The 19,853-nt window shown below is 37.1% G+C and overlaps 1 protein-coding gene across 2 annotated transcripts in view; it reads left to right on the forward strand.

Moving 5' to 3' along the window:
* Positions 1-16,117, forward strand: part of LOC120767903 (trans-1,2-dihydrobenzene-1,2-diol dehydrogenase) — a 240,011-nt gene extending 223,894 nt beyond the window's left edge. For both annotated transcript variants that reach the window (XM_040094249.1, XM_040094250.1), the window contains one exon: positions 15,096-16,117. The gene's annotated coding sequence lies outside the window, so the exon portion shown is untranslated. The remainder of the gene's footprint in view (positions 1-15,095) is intronic.
* The last annotated feature ends 3,736 nt before the right edge of the window (positions 16,118-19,853 follow it).

Genomic DNA, 19,853 nt, shown 5'->3' on the forward strand with positions numbered 1-19,853 from the left:
AAATGATTGTTTTCCAACTTATAAATACCAAAAACCGGTTTAATTTTCTTTCTGTATCTAATCTTACTATCTTTGGGAAGTTTTGCCTAAATTATCTGTTAACTGTATACCGGACCACCCTAATGCTTGTACTTTGGCATGTAATCTCCTACCTTAACCCATTATTTAACCGATTATTTAAAGCTATTCTTTTCAACAGTAGTCAATTAGAATAAATCACGTTCCATGCGCCTACTGTGACTACGTTTGTAGTTATAATCAAGCACTTATTATTGTGGCGCCACTTATCTGCTAATGGCTTCCTGTATTTACAGCAAAGTCAATGCAATTTTTATTGCCAACACTATATGACGTTATAAATATTCCTAGAAACGCTTGATTGTTATTTTTCAGTAGCGAAAAAGTGGCTAAGGCCGTAAATGTCAGGTAATATAGATTATAGAGTCCAATTATTGGTGAGTTAAATATTTAAAGAGGCGTTAAAATTTGTACCGAAATTCTTACGCAATATTTGAATTTATGAGGATGTTTTGACTTTAAATAAAGCCTCTTTCAGTAAAGATGTGTGGGTAAAATTTTGAAAATGTACTCAGTTACAATATTATTAAAGGTTGAGTACCTTATAAAGTCTGCAAACGATGTGTTGAAGACCTTCGAGTTAGGTTTAAGGGCAACAAAAAAAGCTTAAAAATATCCGATTTCCAAGGTATGGTCAGTCTGTACACCTTAAGAAAACATACAAGAACTTAGAACTGTTTTTTTGGCAAATGTAAATATAAAGACCAAGGATGGCAAGTGTGCGGTGATTCCAAATAATGGAGATGGGTTTATAAGGGCACATTATACCTTAGGTCGCGGTGCAAACATCATTTATTGTCTATTCTACGGGCTAACCATATTCCTTTTCTTTCCTCTCCTGCATGAAACTTTGGTGCCTCCTCATAAAGTTCTTCTACCACCGTTTTACAAAGTTGGGATCGATGAAGAAATTTATATTGTCACATTCCAGAGGTGGAAATTGATTCGTACAATTAGTAACGAAGTTTCCAGGACTGTCGGATGCAATGTTGATGGAAAATGTTTTCGTTGAATCAGCAATACGACGGCTTAAAGCTGATCCACAGTTCATCACAATTATGACAGATGCTCAACGAAAAAGCTGGATCGCTTTTCGAAAGGTCAGAGAAATTTTTTGATAATAAGAAAGACCCAAACTACAAAAAATCGGCAAAATAATCTATAAAGCATTTCAAGCTTTAAGTTGTCCAATGAGTCAAAAGTACAACACACTCTGCATTCCCATTTCGACTACTTTCCAGAAAACTTAAGAGATATTCGTGAAATGCAAAAATATTAAGGAGATGGAAAAATAAACCAGGAAAGATTTAGAGTTTCATAGAATTTGACAAAGATTTTGGATCGATGACTGAATAATGCAGATAATTTTTTTGTATCTGACGAACACAGTGGAATTAGATATCTTTATCATCATTATTAATCAGTCTCGGGAATAGAATTATTTAACACTGAACAGAGTTTCTTCAGTTTGAAACGAGATTTGTAATACCAAGAAGGAAATGTCAGGGTCCCTGCAAAGTACATACATAAAGCGTTGCTAGCTTAGTCGATTTAGTTGTGGTTCTTGTAGCAGGAGAAATTATTCTTGAAGTAATTTCGAGGCACGGTACCGAGTTGAAAGTCCTTGAGCGGAGAAAAATCCAGATCACTTCTCATTACTTAGACCCGAGTGCCGTGGGAACGGGAAGTCGATTTAGTCATACCCGTTAGTCGTTCTGCCCGTCTGTCTGTATCTTGATCTGGAATTTTGCACACGTACCTTTCTTTCCAAGAAGCAGATAATTTGTCTGAAACGTCGATTTCGGACCACCATTGAATAGAATAGAGTTACCACACAAAATGATCAACTAAAATCAAGTCCTTCTATGGAAACCTTTGTATGTGACACTTCCTTCCTTGGCAAACACTTAAGCGGCCAAAGTAAATCTCAAATTCGTTTTACAGAATCAAGAAGGTTCCACGTAAGGATAGTTCTCGTGGTAACAGTAGCTTAGCATTACCCAGAAGCACAGGAAATAACATATCAAATTTCACATGCAGATATTTCTTCAAAAAACTTTAACTCACCTCACCACTTATGACGTCATCACCCCACTTGCAAACGCCAAAACATTTATTCCGAGTAACCACTTCATAAAGATTTTCAAAATGTGAACACAAATCTCAAACATTTCAAACAGGTACAGTTTGCCACCCCAAAACGAGAGTCAAGCAATCGGAAGCGAAGAAAAAGTCACAACAAAATCACAGAAATTGATAAATACCTCGGCGAACAAATCGTTGCAACGTGAGGCAAGCGGCGGGCACATAAATCATACAGACACAGGCTCAAAAAATCCAAATACGCAAATAGAATTATTTCGAAAAACTGAAACGTAAAACGTATGCTGAATACAACAACAACGGCAAACAATAACTGGGTATTAATGTGAGCAAGCGCTGATCCCGTGGCAAGTTGGGTGATGGCCTGAAAATGGAAAACAAAAAATATTCCCATGCTTTTGCCACCCTTCATTGCTGCTGCTGCCGGTGTTACCTATGGTTGTTGTTGTTTTTATATTGTATTTGCTACAATAGTGTTGGCATTGATGCCAGTGCACAGCTGCTGCTGCCGCCGCTTGTGGCGAGGCAACAAATGCCAAAATGACAATAACAACAATGCCGGCGCTTTTGGCCGTACGTGCACACAGAGAGGCAACCAGCGGCTATCACTTAACTAAATAAACAGTAATGACGTGCAACAGCAAACGAAATCACAGCAACAAAAACACAGACACACACTCATACCAATAGCGGGTAACAAATGAGGCAAGCGTTAGGGGCGAGGGGCAGTCGCAGAGCGGCGGTGGAAAGGACGTGACGCCTTGTCGACGTGCAACATATTGCAAGGACACTCGCTGGGAGTTGGTGGCGTCGGCCGGTGCGCAAAATTTCAATGCCAGACATCCCTTAAACTATACCTAGGAGGTACCAGCTGCCAACGGTGCGCCTGCCACACAAAGCTGCACATGTGTGGCAGCATGTCGGGCTTGGAAATCTGCTTTGTCAGTCGTTTTAGGGGTGTGTGTTCGTGCGGCCCTATAAAAGTTTCTCACAGTTTGCACGGATTTTATGCTTGTTATTGCTGTTGTTGTTGCCAGGTATTTGGAATAATAATAATGCGCAGGTATGCGCACATGTCGTTAATGGCGTTGCAAGTACAATTGTGGCAAGTTCGTTTGTGAAGCGCTGGTATTTTTCTACTTTTCAACCTCCTGCTGCCGCTCGGCGCAGCACACGGTGGCAACGGTGGTTCATGCCACGTAAGCTCTGCCACGCTCCGCGTCACCCTCTCGCTACCAGCTGCGAAGGTTCGTCAGTGGAAGGTTGTGTTCGGTGATTTTTGCAAGGTGCGAAACTTGTTGTGGCACGTTGTGTTGGTTGCTTCGCGTCCCTTCTCGTTTGTCGTTATGCGAAATTTGTTGTTGTTGCTTTTGCGCATGCGAAAAATCTCGGCCGCCCGACGCTGTTGAATGCTAGCAGATGTTCTGAGTTGGCGATTAAATAATTTGTTTGACTTAAATGAGTTCACTTTGGCACGCTTGATTGAGTTCGTGCTTTAACGGTTTTATGTGCGCTCTTCGGTTGCGTAGGCAACACTCATTTATATGTAACTGGATACTCAGTTTTATGTGCTGCGTTATAAGGTGTACGCAATTTGATAATTGCAACGAATTTAGGAAGGCTTCTGGGCGAAAGGGTGCGCGTTGGGTTTTAATTGAGCGATGCGTGACGATAAATTTACGATTTATTTTCGACAGGAGTGAGGAGAATGATGCTTTCTCAATGGCAAAATTATCTAAACTTTGTTGGATCACTTTGACATATTGCCTCTTGAAAACTATGCTATAGAGAGTCGTGCCAAATAAGTAGAACTACCAACTTTTATGGAGGAATTTTGAGGATTCCATTTTTGTTTCTTCTCCATATTTCAGGAGTATTGCACTTCAATGCAGATTCCTCTTTTTCGCTGAGCAAAACATTAGAGCAAGCCTTGCTTTCTCCGCTTGATCTTTACGAAGGTTGGGTTGTTAGCCAGAAATTAATGGTAGCATCACAGCCTAATGAATCTAATAGGAATAATATTTATCTCCAGATCTCCTTGAAGTACTATTACTGATTACAGTTCTTAAGTTTTATATTCTTTGTTTTTGGTATGAGCAGATACTTGGAGTCTTTTATGCTTTCGCTTCCAAAGTGGTATCTAATTGACTGAATTGATTTTTGGTGTAAGCACACTCTGTCTAGCGGTCGCTATTAGCAAGTTGTTGGATTGGATTTGGTTTAGCAACATAATAGTTGCCTAGATCCAATACTTCTCGGTCACTATTCTCATTAATAGAGGCGTTTAATTTATTTACCGTCTAAGTGCTCACCTGGTTTGAGTTTAACTGTAAAAACTATGGTGAAACAACAACAATAGAAGGTGGTGTCTTAAAAGTGTACCTTCTAAATCTTAAAAGATTTGCGTGGTAGAAAGCAATAGCATTTTTTAGGCTTTTTCAAGCGGGTTAAACTAATTGCGTTATCTGGCAAGATCATAGTTTGTTCCGCTAGAGCCTAGAGTGGGATGGTGCAGTGAGATTGAGCTGAACATTAACCCCTCTAAGATGGCCAATGTCCCGTTTAGGAGATGTAGGTCCCCAGCTGGCCTCAGGAACTTTACCCTTGAGGGCAGAGAGGTAACGATGACTAACATGATTAACTATATTGGTCTCAAACTTGGTCTGGTTTCCGATCTGCCGTGGAAGCATCATGGTGAAATCAAACAAATCGCAGACTTTGGTAGGACTCCAACTCTACCAAGGGATAGCATTACCAGAAGGGTAAACTCTACCAAAAAGTTCAAGGCTACCCTTATGTCAGTAAGACTGAATGGAATGACTCCACTCTGGAACTAGTGCTTAGGGATAGTATAAACAAGTGATATGCCAAGTGGCTCCTGCTAATATGACTCCAAAAACGTCGGTGGGTATTTGGGGGGGATGGGGGTTATAACCAACAGGTTTAAATATGTTAACAAACGCAGGCTACTTGGCTATAAGAAACTGAAGAATCACTTGTATAACATTGGCATAGCTTCTTGTGCAAATTACCGGTTCTGCGACTCCCTGAAACTTGAGAAAAGCTGATAATTGACTGCAAAGCAGTCTGCAGATCACATCGTTTCACTACAACCTAGCCGAATACTGGAATTTATCAATATGCTGGAGCTAGGTGAGTCTTTGTGACTTAGGAAACATCACAATAGAACTAAGTTCGCGGTGCAATTATTATCTATTTATCCTTTCTTATCTTACAATCTTTATCTCCGGTTGTACAGTGTAAGGATAAGTAATGATAGGATTTCGTATTTAAATATATTTTTAGACAGTTTTGTGATTGCTTGACTAGGTATTATTTATTCACGCGACAAAGATGGAAGCCAGCAAAGAGAAAATACGCCATATATATATTTTTTGGTGGGATTTGCATAGAGTCATTTGCTATGAGTTGCTCACCTACGACCAAACTTTTACTTCGGATCAATATTGTCAACTATTTGACCATTTGAAAGAAAGAATCGTCCAGAAGCTGCCAGCATTGGCCAATTGGAGAGCAATTGTGTTCCGTCAGGACAACGCCTAGCCGTACACATCAATAATGACCCTCCGGAAGCTTGGTTGGGAAGTTCTTATGTATCCACTTTATATTCCATGTATGTCACTAAGTGATTACTTCCATTCGGTCTATGCCGAATGATTTTGCTGCTTTTGGTCGCCTCAAGAAAAGCTTGTGAAAATCAGCTGTTCCAGTTTTTTGCCATTCTTCGCTCGTTTCTGCGAGTGTGGCATTATGAAATTTTCTCCGAAATGACAAATCTGATCATTCTAACTGTACTTCCATAAAACTTTCGATTTATTGCAAAAACAGTGAATTTATTTTCAGTATGAAGTACTGATTTCACCAACTTATTTTTTAGATGCACAAGTTAGACAAAATCGTTATATCTGCAACATATCTAAAAATTATTTAAATATAACGGTGTATAATTTAGCTAAAAAAAACTAAAATTTCCAAAAAAAAAATCTTAAAGCTATTTATATAACAACACTAAATGTTTCTTGTTTTGCTAGTGCTAGTTGTTGGAGTTGTTGCATGCGGCATGTGCGAAGTGTAAGAAAATAAAATTTGCATTAGTCATCGACGGCGCATAACGAAGCATTTTATTTGCTACGATTTTTTGGCAACCTTTTGCTACTCGCAAGCACAACAACAACAATGCGATTGGCTTGGGGCAAATGTGAATGCCACTTGTTGGTCGTGGCGCACAATGCGGCAACGTACGGCGCACATGTTGCATGTAAATGAAAGGCACAGCGAGCGCAAGCAAATTGCAGCCAACGAATTTGGAAATGATAAAGGCTACAATAACAAAAAAAAAAAAAAACGCCAATAACCACAACAACAATGCAGTGGCATAAATAAAATAATAACAATTGCAATAATAAAAACTTTCCAACAAGTTTCCGGCAAATTGGCAGCCGAAAAACTATTAAATTTTGACAAATATGAAAACATTTATACATGTTGCACAGTTGCACATGCGAGTGCCACATAAATGGCGCATGTGTGTACGCTTGTTTGTACGCTATTATTGCTGATAGCCTGCGCTCCACATAGCTTTAACCTTTGCGGAAGGCACACACACGTACAATGCCTTGCCTCTTTTGTGGCAGCCAATGTTGCCATGCAAATTAAGATATAAAACGCATATAACCGGCGGCAACCGAGAGGCTAACATTTCGCTGCGTCTTCGCCCAGCGTCGGTGAAATTTACGATTTGCCACATTTGCATTTTTTCTGGCGCACCAACAACCAACTTGCCACACAACAGTTTTTTGCATTTGAATAAAAATCATAACTGCTGGCGCTTTTCCGTTTATCTTCGACATTTCTCAATTTCGCTGCATTGTTTTTAATTTGCCTGTTGCAAGTTGTTAGCCGCTGCAGTTGCATCTAATCAGTAGCCGCAAAGAGAGTGCCACTTGCAGCCACACTGCCGCTGAGTGCAACAGCAAATCAACACATTATTAATGCCACCCCATTTTTAACTCGCCCACCGCCAACAACAAGTGTGCAACAGTGTACTTACTACTTGCTACTTGCCACTTGCAACTTGCGCCTTCTAACAATCACCGAAGGGTTTGTGTTATGTTTGTTGCTGTGGTTTCTACGCTTGCGGTTAGGATGTTTATCATTTGAAAACTACTTGCAACGCTGTGGCAAGTAGCGGCATTGCTACATGCTCACACACATGCATATAAACATATTCTCGTATGTGTGTTGGTATGTGTGCGGCCGCTTTTTCACTCGCTAACTGCTACAAGCGGCAAGTTACTCATGCTTGCCGCGTTTGCTGTGTCACTGGTGTTTGTTGTTGTTGTTGCGCATTGATTTCTATTTGAATAACAAATATTAATGTTGTACCCCGCAGTGTTTTGTTTCAACGAATTTCGCCCATTTCGCTGCGCCACTCGCTTTCATGCGCTGGACCGCCATCCAGCTCTGTGGCCGGTGTTGGTGTTGGCGTGTTGACGTACAAATTGTTGGAATTTGTCAAAACTATTGGCTGTTTTTCACCACCCCCCACGTAAGCTTTGATTTATAACGGTATTCCGCTGCAAAGCTTGTTTTTGATGTTCGCGTTGCAGGTGTTGCACAAATTGAAATTTTCACTAAATTTTGCTCAAAAAATGAAGATTTTTTTTATAAATTCGGGTGAAAACTAAATTTAAAATGTTAAAAAGTGCTGAGTATTTTTTTATTTTAAGTCTTAATTACACTATCGACGCTTTGCTGACAGCCTTCCAGTTCTCAATGGACCGGCCCATGAGTGTCGTCAAATTTTCCACTTCAAAACTGCCACCGATCGTAGTTTAAGTTTTTCCCTTGAATTTTATGTAAAATAATACAGGTCTGAGCTCAAAGCACTCTGAATACGATGGACAATTCGGACTAATGTCCTCCTGGAATCTGTACATGTGGCCTCTAAGCCACCCATATCCACTTGGTATTTGGGTTAGGTGGATATCCGGGTGCCCAGGTATACCCACGAATGGGTATCCGGTATCAGTCTGTGGGTCCACCGTCTTTCGTGTGAGGTTTGCCACCGCTGCTGTCATATTGTTAAGCTTTTGACTCTCTATTCTCTTTTGGCTCCTATAAATGGTTCTGATAATTTGTCACCCTGGATGTCAGTGGGCATCATACTGACTATTTTTTCAGAAGCGTTACTTTATATTTTTCGGAAAGCATGTATAGCGCCTGGACCGCCGGCTGGAACGCATACAGCCTTTATTTTCCATCATTATTGATAAGGCGTTTAGAATTTTATTCGCTTTACCTGCAGTGTATTCTAGGTGATCCTTAAAGTTGAGCCTTGAGTCACCCATATACTTTAGTTGTGGATGAATTGTGAATGACATAGTGATCGATATTCTTCCCTCCACTTTTCAAGTATTTATGAGCAAGGCTTCTGTCTTTTGTTCAGTCAGTTCTAAAGTCATAGAGGATAACCACAGCGTTTATGCGCTCATTGCTTTTGCTCCGGAGGTCAACTAGGTGATCACTGCTACCACAATAAGGTCATCTGCGTATGCAATTAATTTAACACCTTATGGTTAATGTCGCCTCAGCAAGCCATTATACATTAGGTTCCTTAGAATGAGACCTAGAACTGAGCCTTGCGCTAATAATAGTCGCTTGTTTCCAAAAGAGCTCAAAAGATAATGAGGAGCGCATATGTCATACAGAGCCTTGATTATATTTGCAGGGTGATCAGCCCGCAATATTTTTTTGCTCCGCTTTCCCAACGCTTGGCACTTACGGCGCATTTCGCAACAGCGACATTGTTTAGGGCCCCAATGGTGGACCTCTTTTTCATAAAGCCGTATTGTTTTTCTGATAATCCCCTGGCTTTCTGGATCACTATGCTTTCGACCACTTTGCCAATTGAATTTTACATCTAATCTCTATAAATATGATACTAATAATATTGATAAATTAATAACAATAATTTCCAATTGATCCACCTTGCCGGGTTAAACAAAGTGACAAACAAGGTAATGGGAGACATCAAATACCTGCTTCTAAGAGATGGGGTCAATATGGAAAAACATTCCTTACGTAAGGTTTGATATAAAAGAATTAAGAAAGGTTTTCAAATATTAATTTTGGTTACCTCTCGATTGCGATTCTCTTTCGCAAATGTTTTATAAAGAGTTTTTAGAATCTACTGTCATAAAAAGTAATAGATATATCATAAAGTTTGAAAAAAATATTCAAACGGACCCAAAAAATTAATATGTGAAACTGTACACACATAATTCGTAAAGAGGAAGAGAATATTAAGAAATTTAACTAAGTTAAGGACTTAAGAATATTCGCTTGATCAATTATTTGTGTTAACTAGCTAGCTTTAGAGCGATTGTTTTTATGAATAGCTGACAGCTCACAACAGCTCTTACATTAATGACATTATTCTTTCTTTCTTAAGCATGAAATAGAGCTGTGTTAGAAAATTTTACATATTGGCACCTAATAAGAGAAAGAACTATGAATCATTCAAACTTGTACTGAAAATTTTATCCTTATAAAAATATGACTGGTCCGGAATGAGCCCGCGATTAGTCAAAAAAGAACATGTTTCTAACGGTATTTTTTGATATTTTTATGCGAAAGAAAGTTTTCAATTTTACTTGATAATGTCTTATTGACCTTTTGTTCCTGAATTCGGTCAAATTCTTGTAAATGGTTCAACAAAACTATCTGCAGTATAAACTAAAGCTATGCATTTGTGACTAATAAATACCAAGTTGTATCGTATTGTATTGATATATGTTGGAGGCTAATAAATTCCCAATTATACCCTTAGAGAGAAGTCGGGGTGTACTCTCCTTAAAGATTACTCGCACAATTTTCTTCAGAGATGGTTTTTAAACTCTTGTCAGTAAATGCTTCTTGGAATTACATACTTAAGTAGCTAACAAATCGTAAGCTATGTTGAAGGGACGAACCTTTTTGGAGATGCCAATGAAAAAAGTTTCAAGTAACTTCCTTTTGGGTGCCGAGCCTGAGATGCTAAGGTTTTGCATAACTGCTGTCGTTAATGATTTTTCAGCACTTTATCTTCTCATAAGAATAAATGGTGGCAGGGACCGAATACTCAAGGGACTTTTTAGGTCTTTTAAAGGCAACCGGTTGCCAGAGATTATTGTTTTCGAAGCAGGAATAGCCAATTATTTTTTACAAATAAATTAAATCATTAAAAATAAATGTAACGGACAAATGCCTACAAATATGCCAACAAAAATTTATATACAACATACTTACATATGTATATAAATGTTTACAAGTAGTTAAATACATATCTATATCCATGTGTACAGTAACTACAAGTCACACAGTAAACAATAACGAAGACATGCGACTACTCATCAAGTCAAGGTGCGCAACGGCCAGTTCTAATACTATGGAACCACACATCGAAACAGTTACATACTTATACATGTATATATAAATACATATATACACGTACATATATAAATATATGTAAGTTTGACTATATATCTATGATACAAACGGCATTTCGTCGTTACGCCAAATCAAGCGAGGCTTGGTCTGTTTTAGATTACTGTCTTTATAAATGCATATATATACATACGTATGTTTGTATGTGAGTGCTTCTATTTTAATGTCGCTGCCCAATGTATGAATATGTATTGTGTTTAGCTGCCAAGCAGCCAGTATGGCACGGGGGACGACGACAGCTTGTCTTAGCGAACACCTGGACTTTGTTTTCCTACGATTGGCGTCTTGCCACAGGCACATTGATACGCGCCGCAACAAGCCTTCAATGGCGGTGTGGACTATAACCGGTGTATTTGTGCAAAGTGAGTGGTGGTTTTTCAAAGTAACGCTTTATAAAATACGTGCACACATACATACATACAAATATGTGTATATGCGCGTATGGATTTGCAGTCTTACTATGACTCCATACTCATACATAACGATTGTATAAATACTGTTATACTTAAATAAGCAACGTTATAGATAGCAGATACCGTGAATAATAGCTTAGCAGTGCAAGCGCACCCGGTGGCACAAGCACACATACACACTCACACACATGTAATATTAATACGTGTATAAACGCCGTGAAGTCTTAAGGAAGTGAGCTGCTTCCCCTAAACTTCGTTCTAATCCACGACCGCGCTGTGCTCATTAGCGATGACTCGTTCTCGGCTGGTGCTGCACACAAACCTGCCTTCTTTCAGACATATGTACATACATACATATGTAAATGTACAGACACATACAGCGATTTCGTAATTTGTCAGCAAAATAGCGCAAAGATTCTGAGAAAAGCTTTATTTTTACAATGGAATACTACAACAATTTTATTTGTTGTCAAACAAAAGTGCAAATGCCGTTAAATAAGTAGCTGCACCGCACAATGACTGACGCAGGAATCAACACTTGATACCTGATAGTAAATAGCAAATTTGCAGAAAGCAAAAAGTATTGCGAAATAATGACAAAAAATGCAGAATAAATAAAGTGGAAATTGCGCGCAAAAGCGTTTGTTGATATTTACAAATAACATGACGCGCTCAAATTAGGTGAATTCGAGCAAATGGGGGAGATCTAAGCACCTAAGCCTTACTTGCAACTGCAATTGGCTTGCGAGTCTTCATAGAAATCGTTGACGCACTTTAATAATCAATAAAACTAATAATCAATAAAGCCTTCGCACTCATTTTTTATATGTGTCATCCATTTCCAAGGCTGTTACTTGACAGCTGTCAAAATAAGTTGTCAAATCGAACGTCATTTCGTAATCAATTTATTAAATTCAACGTCATTAAGGTAGTAGTCTGGTAACTTGGGTTCAAAAAACCGATTTTTTTTGCTTAATTTGAAAGTAAGTAAGTAAGTAATTGAAATGTCTTGAGAATATACTGTGAAAATTTCAGACAGAAATCCGAAATATTTCGGGAGTTATAACGAGTTTCCTAGAGCGCCGCGGCGTCCTCTCTCTCGGAGTTGTTGAACTTTAAACGCGTTTTTCTCAAAACATTGTCCCTATGGTCGGCCCGGGTCTTAACTTTTTTATACTAAACCGATTGCTTTGAAATTTTAACATGCTGTTCTACACACTCATAGTTCTCGTCGGTACTAACGAGAATTTTTTCACCTCTAACTTTTTATTTTACAACCCTTTCTTTGCTAAAATAAAAGGACTATTTTTTTCAAAGTGCGCCATTTTCTTATTTACCCTTGAAATTTAACTTCAGTATCCGTAACTCGTTTTTCTCCAAATTGCTTTTCAAAGTCGGTTGTCAAAATTTCTCGCGAACATCTCTACGATTATAAGGAAATTTTACGAAGGTCTTTAAGATATAATTTAGTATAATTTCCAACTAACGAGTGATCCAAGTTGAGATACTGTTTCAAATAGCCGTCTTTTGGAAGATCACTCAGGAGTAGTCTCAAGCTGTCATGTTATTTTTTTTCAGTATAATTTGGCACTTCATCGTGAAAAGACTTACGCCTGAACAACGTTTACATAACGTTCAACTTTGTTACGAAAATTCACGTTCTGTAAAGAATGTACTTCGATGTTTCGAGCCAAATTTTGTTCAGCGATGAGGCCCATTTCTGGCTCAATGGGTATGTAGACAAGCAAAGTTGCCGCATTTGGGCGGAGCAATCTGAATAAATTCAAGAACTGCCATTTCATTCAGAAAAAACACCGCTTTGGTGTGGTTTGTGGCCCGGTGGAGTTATCGGTATATTTTTCTACAAAAATGATGCCGGTGAGAACGTTACCGTCAATAGTGAACCGTTTTCGCGCCATGATAACCGGCTAATTGATAACTGAAATGAAAGCTTGTAATTTTAGCGACATTTAGTTTCTACAAGACGATGGCACTTGCCACACATCGCTTTAATCAATGGATTTATTGAGAGAACTCTTCGGTGGGCAGATAATTTTACGTTTTGGGCCGGTCGATTGGCCACCAAGATCGTGTGATATCACACGTTAGCCTTTTTTCTAAAGTCTGTAGAGACAATCCCGCTTCGATTTAGGTCTTGGAGCAAAACAAAACGAGTGTCATTCGGCAGTTACCAGTCGAATTGCTCGAATGCTTAGACGTAGCCACCACCAACATTTGAAGGAGATAATCTTCAAAAAATAAATGCTAAAAAATGTTCTCTCGAATAATAATAAACTTTTCCCATTAGATTTTAAGTTTGTGTGTTTTTCCTTTAAAAAAGTAGGGAACCTTGAAATGGATCACCCTTTACTGTTAACAAAAAATAGTCGGGATTTTTTAACCAAAATTGGGATTTTTTTGGAAAAACATCTGCCAAAATCTAAATCAGTTGGTACCGCGGCCGTGCTATAAGATGGATGTTATCCATTTCTTCATCTGTGTACCAATACGAAAAAAAGTTGAAGCTCATGAAAAAAATGAAAAAATAAATGAAATAAAATCATTCGAGATACATAGGTTCGACTGTCCCAAAAATTCATAATTAGCCGAAGTAAGGACATGTTGAGATCAGTTGAGCAGACCTTGTTTATTAGTTAAGTCTCGAAAATATAATGATTCACAACCGAAACTCTCCCAAAATTTCAGAAAATAACTTCGACTTCTTTTGGGCTCACAAAAAATTTTTATATCCGCGTAAAAGGTTTACGTAATGCTTAAAGGGATATACAAGAATTTGGAAAAAAATCCTAAAATCCTTAACTCGCATAATCAAGTTTTGATTTATGCTAGTATTCGCCAAATGCATAACCCAATATTTGTTTTTATCGATTGTGCATTTGTCATATGAATAATATTATGCTAACTGCAATCGTTGCTATAAGCTTTGCTGCGTAAAAACCCAAACTCACGTGATTTTTCCACATACGCACACATATTTATTACCTAGTGTGATAAGGCTTATGCACCCTTATGCTTTAATGCAGCCTTGGCGATTTGCGGGTTTTTGAATAAAGCACTTTCCTTGTTCCAGTTCCAAATAAGACGCGACTGCGCATTGCACCTGCATTTAATTAGAATGCATATACATACATATGTATTTTTTACGTAAATAAGAGTTATGTAAGCATTTGTGAGTGAGGTTATATATTGACTCATAGGTATGTACATATGAATGTGTTTTGGCCCCAAGCTGACTCTGTCACCCCATCATCACGAAAACGTTTCTCACGTACATACAGCGGAATCTAAGAATTGATAAAAAAAAAGAAGCGCATTTGCAGAGTCAACGTCAATGTTACTGTTGTGGGGTAAGAAACCAGGAGCTACTTTACTAAACTTTTTTTATTTTTGGATATGTTAATATTTCATCTTCTTCTTTACTCGCGGAGATACCGCTTACGCGATTATAGCCGAGTTAACAACAGCGCGCCAGTCGTTTCTCCTTTTTGCTATGTGGCGCCAATTGGAGATTCCAAGCGAAGTCAGGTCCTTCTCCACTTGGTCCTTCCAACGGAGTGGAGGTCGTCCTCTTCCTCGCTATATTTTGAGCAACATTTGTACACACTGAGCCACAGAAGATTCTGAACGTTAACTGTCATGGATTGAATAGATTTCGTATTTGTTCAGTAAACGTTGAAACTCTGAAAGTTATCTGCTTAAGTTACGATCAGCGTAGTTAATCCAAACACAGATATAAGCTCTGATCTGCGCCTAGATTTCACAACTTACAGTAACTTCCTTAGGCATATCCTTTTATGAAAGAATGAAAAAGTTAGTTTACTCCAGGCCAGAAAATAGTTGGACAAATTCTATCATTGGCACATTTTACTACTCTGTAAGCTTAGCACTCATTGCTAAAGTAATTTTTTATGCAATATATTTAATTTAGTGTTCGTTGGATTTCCTAAGTACTAATTTTTATTATTTTTGCAGCCTTACTATCAGCACTGGATGCGTTGGATCTTTTCGCTAGAAAATTGTGACACCTTTTGCTTTTAATTTCGAGTTATCATTGGAAAATTGCTGCTGATTCTGTGTCAGGTCCTGCGAAATATCCAAGAATAACAAATCGACAGACGCCATACCAAATAAATAACGTAAAATTAAACCTAAATTATCCTATATCATTTGATAGATTTTGAAAGGAGTTTACTGAAATTGGGTGCAAGAAACAACAATTTGAATGTTCTTCCCTTTATTACAAGTTTATAAAACATTTATTTGTAGTAAGTATATGTATGTATGTAATTTAAAAAAAGGCAGACAGAAAATTTTTTCGTTTTCCAACACTGGAAACACAAACCAAAGAGCGCAAAATAGCAACCAGGCGACCATAAATAGAAGCGGGCAATTGTTGATGCTCCTTTTGATGCTCTTCCTAATTGTACCTATTTATTATATGTGTACCTATTGCCTATTGGTCAAGCAATGCTGGCGATGAGTGGCCTTGAAAGAGCCGATTGTGCAGATTAAGAACAAAAAGTATGTAACATGCCAAGAACAACTCAACGTTCCGAATGTCAAGTCATACTCAAGTACGTTACAACAAAAGGTAATAAGTTAGAAGGTTAAGCTCTATGTGGAATGTCGCGATAATGAAGGAATTGATTTTATTAGAGTCATTTGACTTTTCTTGGTCGCCTGGTAAACAAAATCTTAAAATATATGGATTTTGCTTGTTTGTTTGCTTAAAATTTATTTGCTGTTGTTTTTTTTTTTTTTCTACTTTTTCAGAGAAAATAAATTGCAAAATGCAAGCGAGTTGGTTTGTTTGTTTTACCAGGCGGACAAAAATGGGGAGCAAGCGAGGTGCGATCTTCGAAAAGTGAATATTTAATTAAACATTGGTTTACAACAATAAGTATTATTTATACTTACTAAGACCCTATACATATTACCATAATGTTCCTAGCATGTAGGTGTGTTATATATATATAATAGCAATAATATATATTGTAATAATCAAAGGTAAACAAATAAATACTATTTACTTCCTTATGTTTTACTTATAATTCCTTTATAATCATGTTCGCCTAGTACTTATTATACAACTCATAACCCTGATGTGATCAAAAATCGAGAAAGTCGAAACTGCATAAACCGCACGGTCAACAAGCGAACATAAAAATGAGCTAGTTGATTGCTACTTATATTAAAGTACATATTTAACAACGCAACAAGGAATATTGAAGGCGAGAAGGAGCGAAAAAGAAAGAGCGAAACCAAAGGAGAGCATCAAATGCCATATATCGTAACTTACTCATTACTTCATTACATTACATCAAAACACTGTGAGCGAGAGCGCAAAGGATCCTTTGTTTTTGTATAACGTATATCAAAGACAACAAAGTAATGATTGTAATTTATTTGCACGTGCATCTCTGACTGTTCTGTTCGCCTAGTACACCAGCTCACAAAATTATAAATTTTACGGCGTGAATCTTGCACGACATTTAATTTTTTTTTTCGGAAAATAGGTTTTGTCGAAATTAAATACTTGCTGAGTTATTAGGCGAACAGCAAAGGACCAAAGGTCGTCGCCTAATGCTATAACATATATCTTTCGATATTCGATATTACTTTCGGGACTAAAAGTTACCACTTGCTGGACATTTATGTTTACCTGGTGCATTACAAACGTCAAATATTGCGTCTTTAAATATTTTTTTAATTCCAAGTAGAAGGAAAACTGAGAAATTTTGCCAAATTTACAATTTTAAATTACTAGGAGAACAGAAAATGCGCATACGCAGGCTTGAGCATCCAGCCACACCTAATATTTATTTTCTAATTTCGGTGATCTACCAACAAATTATTCGTTCCAATTTCGTACGCAGGTATGCTGGCTTGCATAGCGGCATTATCACATTGGAATGTCAAGAATGCGTAAAAGCAACAATTTGCATGAAGTATTATTTGCGATGTGCAGTTAGTGCAATGCAAAGACAACAGAGAGAGAGCAAGTGGAGCGCATACATTTACCTGCATATTTTACTTTGTTAGTAAAGTGAGCGCATAATTGCTTTTGCTGTGTTGATCGTGATTTTTGTTTTTATTTGCTATGCGCGTTAAGAAACAAAACAGCAAAAGCAATTATGCGCTCACTTTACTTACAAAGTGTTAGGAAAGGATATTTTACAATTGCTGCATTGAACAAATTATTTATATGTTACTTAGGTAAATTTAAAGGATAATAATAAAATTATTTAATTTTTCATCTATTGAAACTGTTTATTCTTTTCGGACACTTACCTGTTTTTATAGTAATGAAATTAGATGTAATGAGTAATAGGAATCATGATTTTATTTAATTATTTTCACATAAAGTGTTGAGAATTTTATTCAAATAAAATAAAATGTTATAAATACAGTAAATTTTGTTTTATATGTTTCTTCTGTTTGGTGGACTTGAGAGATGTTTTAAGGGTGTACATACATATGTACATAAGTATATGTATGCTATATACATTTTCGGCTTGCCTTATCTGAAATAAGAAAGTAAAAGATGACATTGAAAGGAAATTAAATACAGCTAGTGTTATAGAATCTTTTTGTATTTCTGAGTAATTTATAGGACTATATTACATATGTACATACATATATGTATATGAAATGTGAGTATATGTAAATTGATCGGCGCGATCGCAAGTTTCCGAAAGTGGATTAATTGCTGTTAAAGACTGGCTAATAAAATTAAAAATAAAATGGACCGTTTACGAGAAAAACATATCATTGATACTTTATTTTTTATGAGAGGGTGATACATTTCGAGGTTCCCTACTTTTTTAAAGAATTTTTATTAAATTAATTCATAAATGTAGACACATACATATGTAGAAAGTTTATTTTAGGGCAGTTACGTATGCAATGTAAAAGAGTCTATTCCCCAGTAAGAGTTTCTGTCGATGAAATCTATAATACTCTCATGGGTATTTTAAATGCATAGAACACATTTCCGACTTTTGATATAAATTGATTGTTATTTCGGGCATTTTTTACATGCCAATTTGGTTTGTAAATTATAAGACGGCTTTTGATTATTTAGGTAGGTGTATAAATACATTAGAAGAATCAAGGAAAGTTTTATGATGACTAAGCCAAGAATCACAATATATTTACCTCCTCAAAGATGGAGCAAGAGCTTTACAAAATCTTTGATATACATACAAATAAGCAAACAGAAATTGGAACCAAACTCCCCGAGTAAAAATGCGTTGCGATCTTTACAATGAATTAAAATATCTAACAAAGAATTTATCTCAAATTTTGTATTTCTAATCAATTTTCGTTTGCGGAACGTTGCAAATGTTAGAAAAGCTTACGGTGATTCAAAATACAAGTCTGCGAGTGGAACAAAGAAAGTCGAAAGATCATTGAAGGCAACTCTCGTTCTCGACGACTTCCGATATGGTTCTTAAAAATCGTCAGGCAAGTGTTAGAGAGATGGGAAAGGAGCTCGACATCGCTCGTGAGTCCGTGCGAATGATTTGATGGATATTTTGGGTATGAAACGCGTTCGTGTTCGTGCGAATTCCGATCCTACATTCATGGAAAGTATTATAACTGCTGGATTCAACCAAGCTAAATTATTTAGAATCACTGGAATAACCTAGTAAAGAGTAAAATTAGAAGCTTATCGTAATTCTGCATATATAATAATCCAACGATTTCTTTTCCCCATCGAATGTTTTTAAGCTTCCGGATCTAAAACTGCCCAGCTCCGAAAATCAAAATTTCCACAGCTAAAAAATTTAATTTAAAATTTCGTTCTCAAAAATTTTTCACGATTTTATTTATCAAGAGTAAGTAATATCGTATTTTTTTCATCATGAAAAAGGAGTCAGACAAATCAGATATGCAGAAATTAGAATCAAATCATGACATATGCCGACCAAAGATTCGTTTTGTTGAAAATTTTATCTAGATGTTTTTAACGGTAAGAGACTAAACTGCCTCCATAAACGAACCAGGATATTAAATATGTCTGGTTACAAGAGAAAACGAAGATTCTAAGAACATATATGTATACATATGGGTAATAGAAAGTTTCAAGACTTGTACAATTTCTGATTATTTAATACTTTTTATATTTAAGTAAATCGATTTTAACCTTACAACATGACAAGACAAGCCTACTTCTTATATATTTAAAAAAAAAATCTCACGCTACACAACATATTAAATTTTGTTTTTATAATATCTGTAAATAAGTAAAGTTTAATTACTGAATTAGCATACTTCTCGGATTCTCCCCAAAACACAAGGGTTGCCAAGGATTTAAGCAAAGTTGAAATAAAAAAAAAAACAAATTTGTGAAATGAAAGCACTCATCGGCAATAAATAGTCTGACTTATGATTGCAGGTGTGCAAAACTGCAGGCAATCACGCTTTCCATTGGCGCGGCAACGCGCATTTGCATTAAAGGGCAGCTACCGCGCGCATAAGTGAGAGTGTTTCCAACGGCTTGCGTAAATGTGTGTGTGCTTGTGTGATGTAAGTTAAAAACCGGAACAATTATTTCGCTAAGCAAAAGTAATCAGTTCGCTTTCGCTGGCGGGAAAGGACACTTCTAATTGAATGCCACAAAGCAGTCGACTGGGTAAGTGAACTTGCAACAGTGGCTGTAAATGCCAACGGTCATGTGTGCTTGTGTGCTTGTGTGCGAACGTGCGTGTGTGTAAACAAACACAC

The sequence above is a fragment of the Bactrocera tryoni genome, chromosome 2 (assembly GCF_016617805.1).
Source record: "Bactrocera tryoni isolate S06 chromosome 2, CSIRO_BtryS06_freeze2, whole genome shotgun sequence".
NCBI lineage: Eukaryota > Metazoa > Arthropoda > Insecta > Diptera > Tephritidae > Bactrocera > Bactrocera tryoni.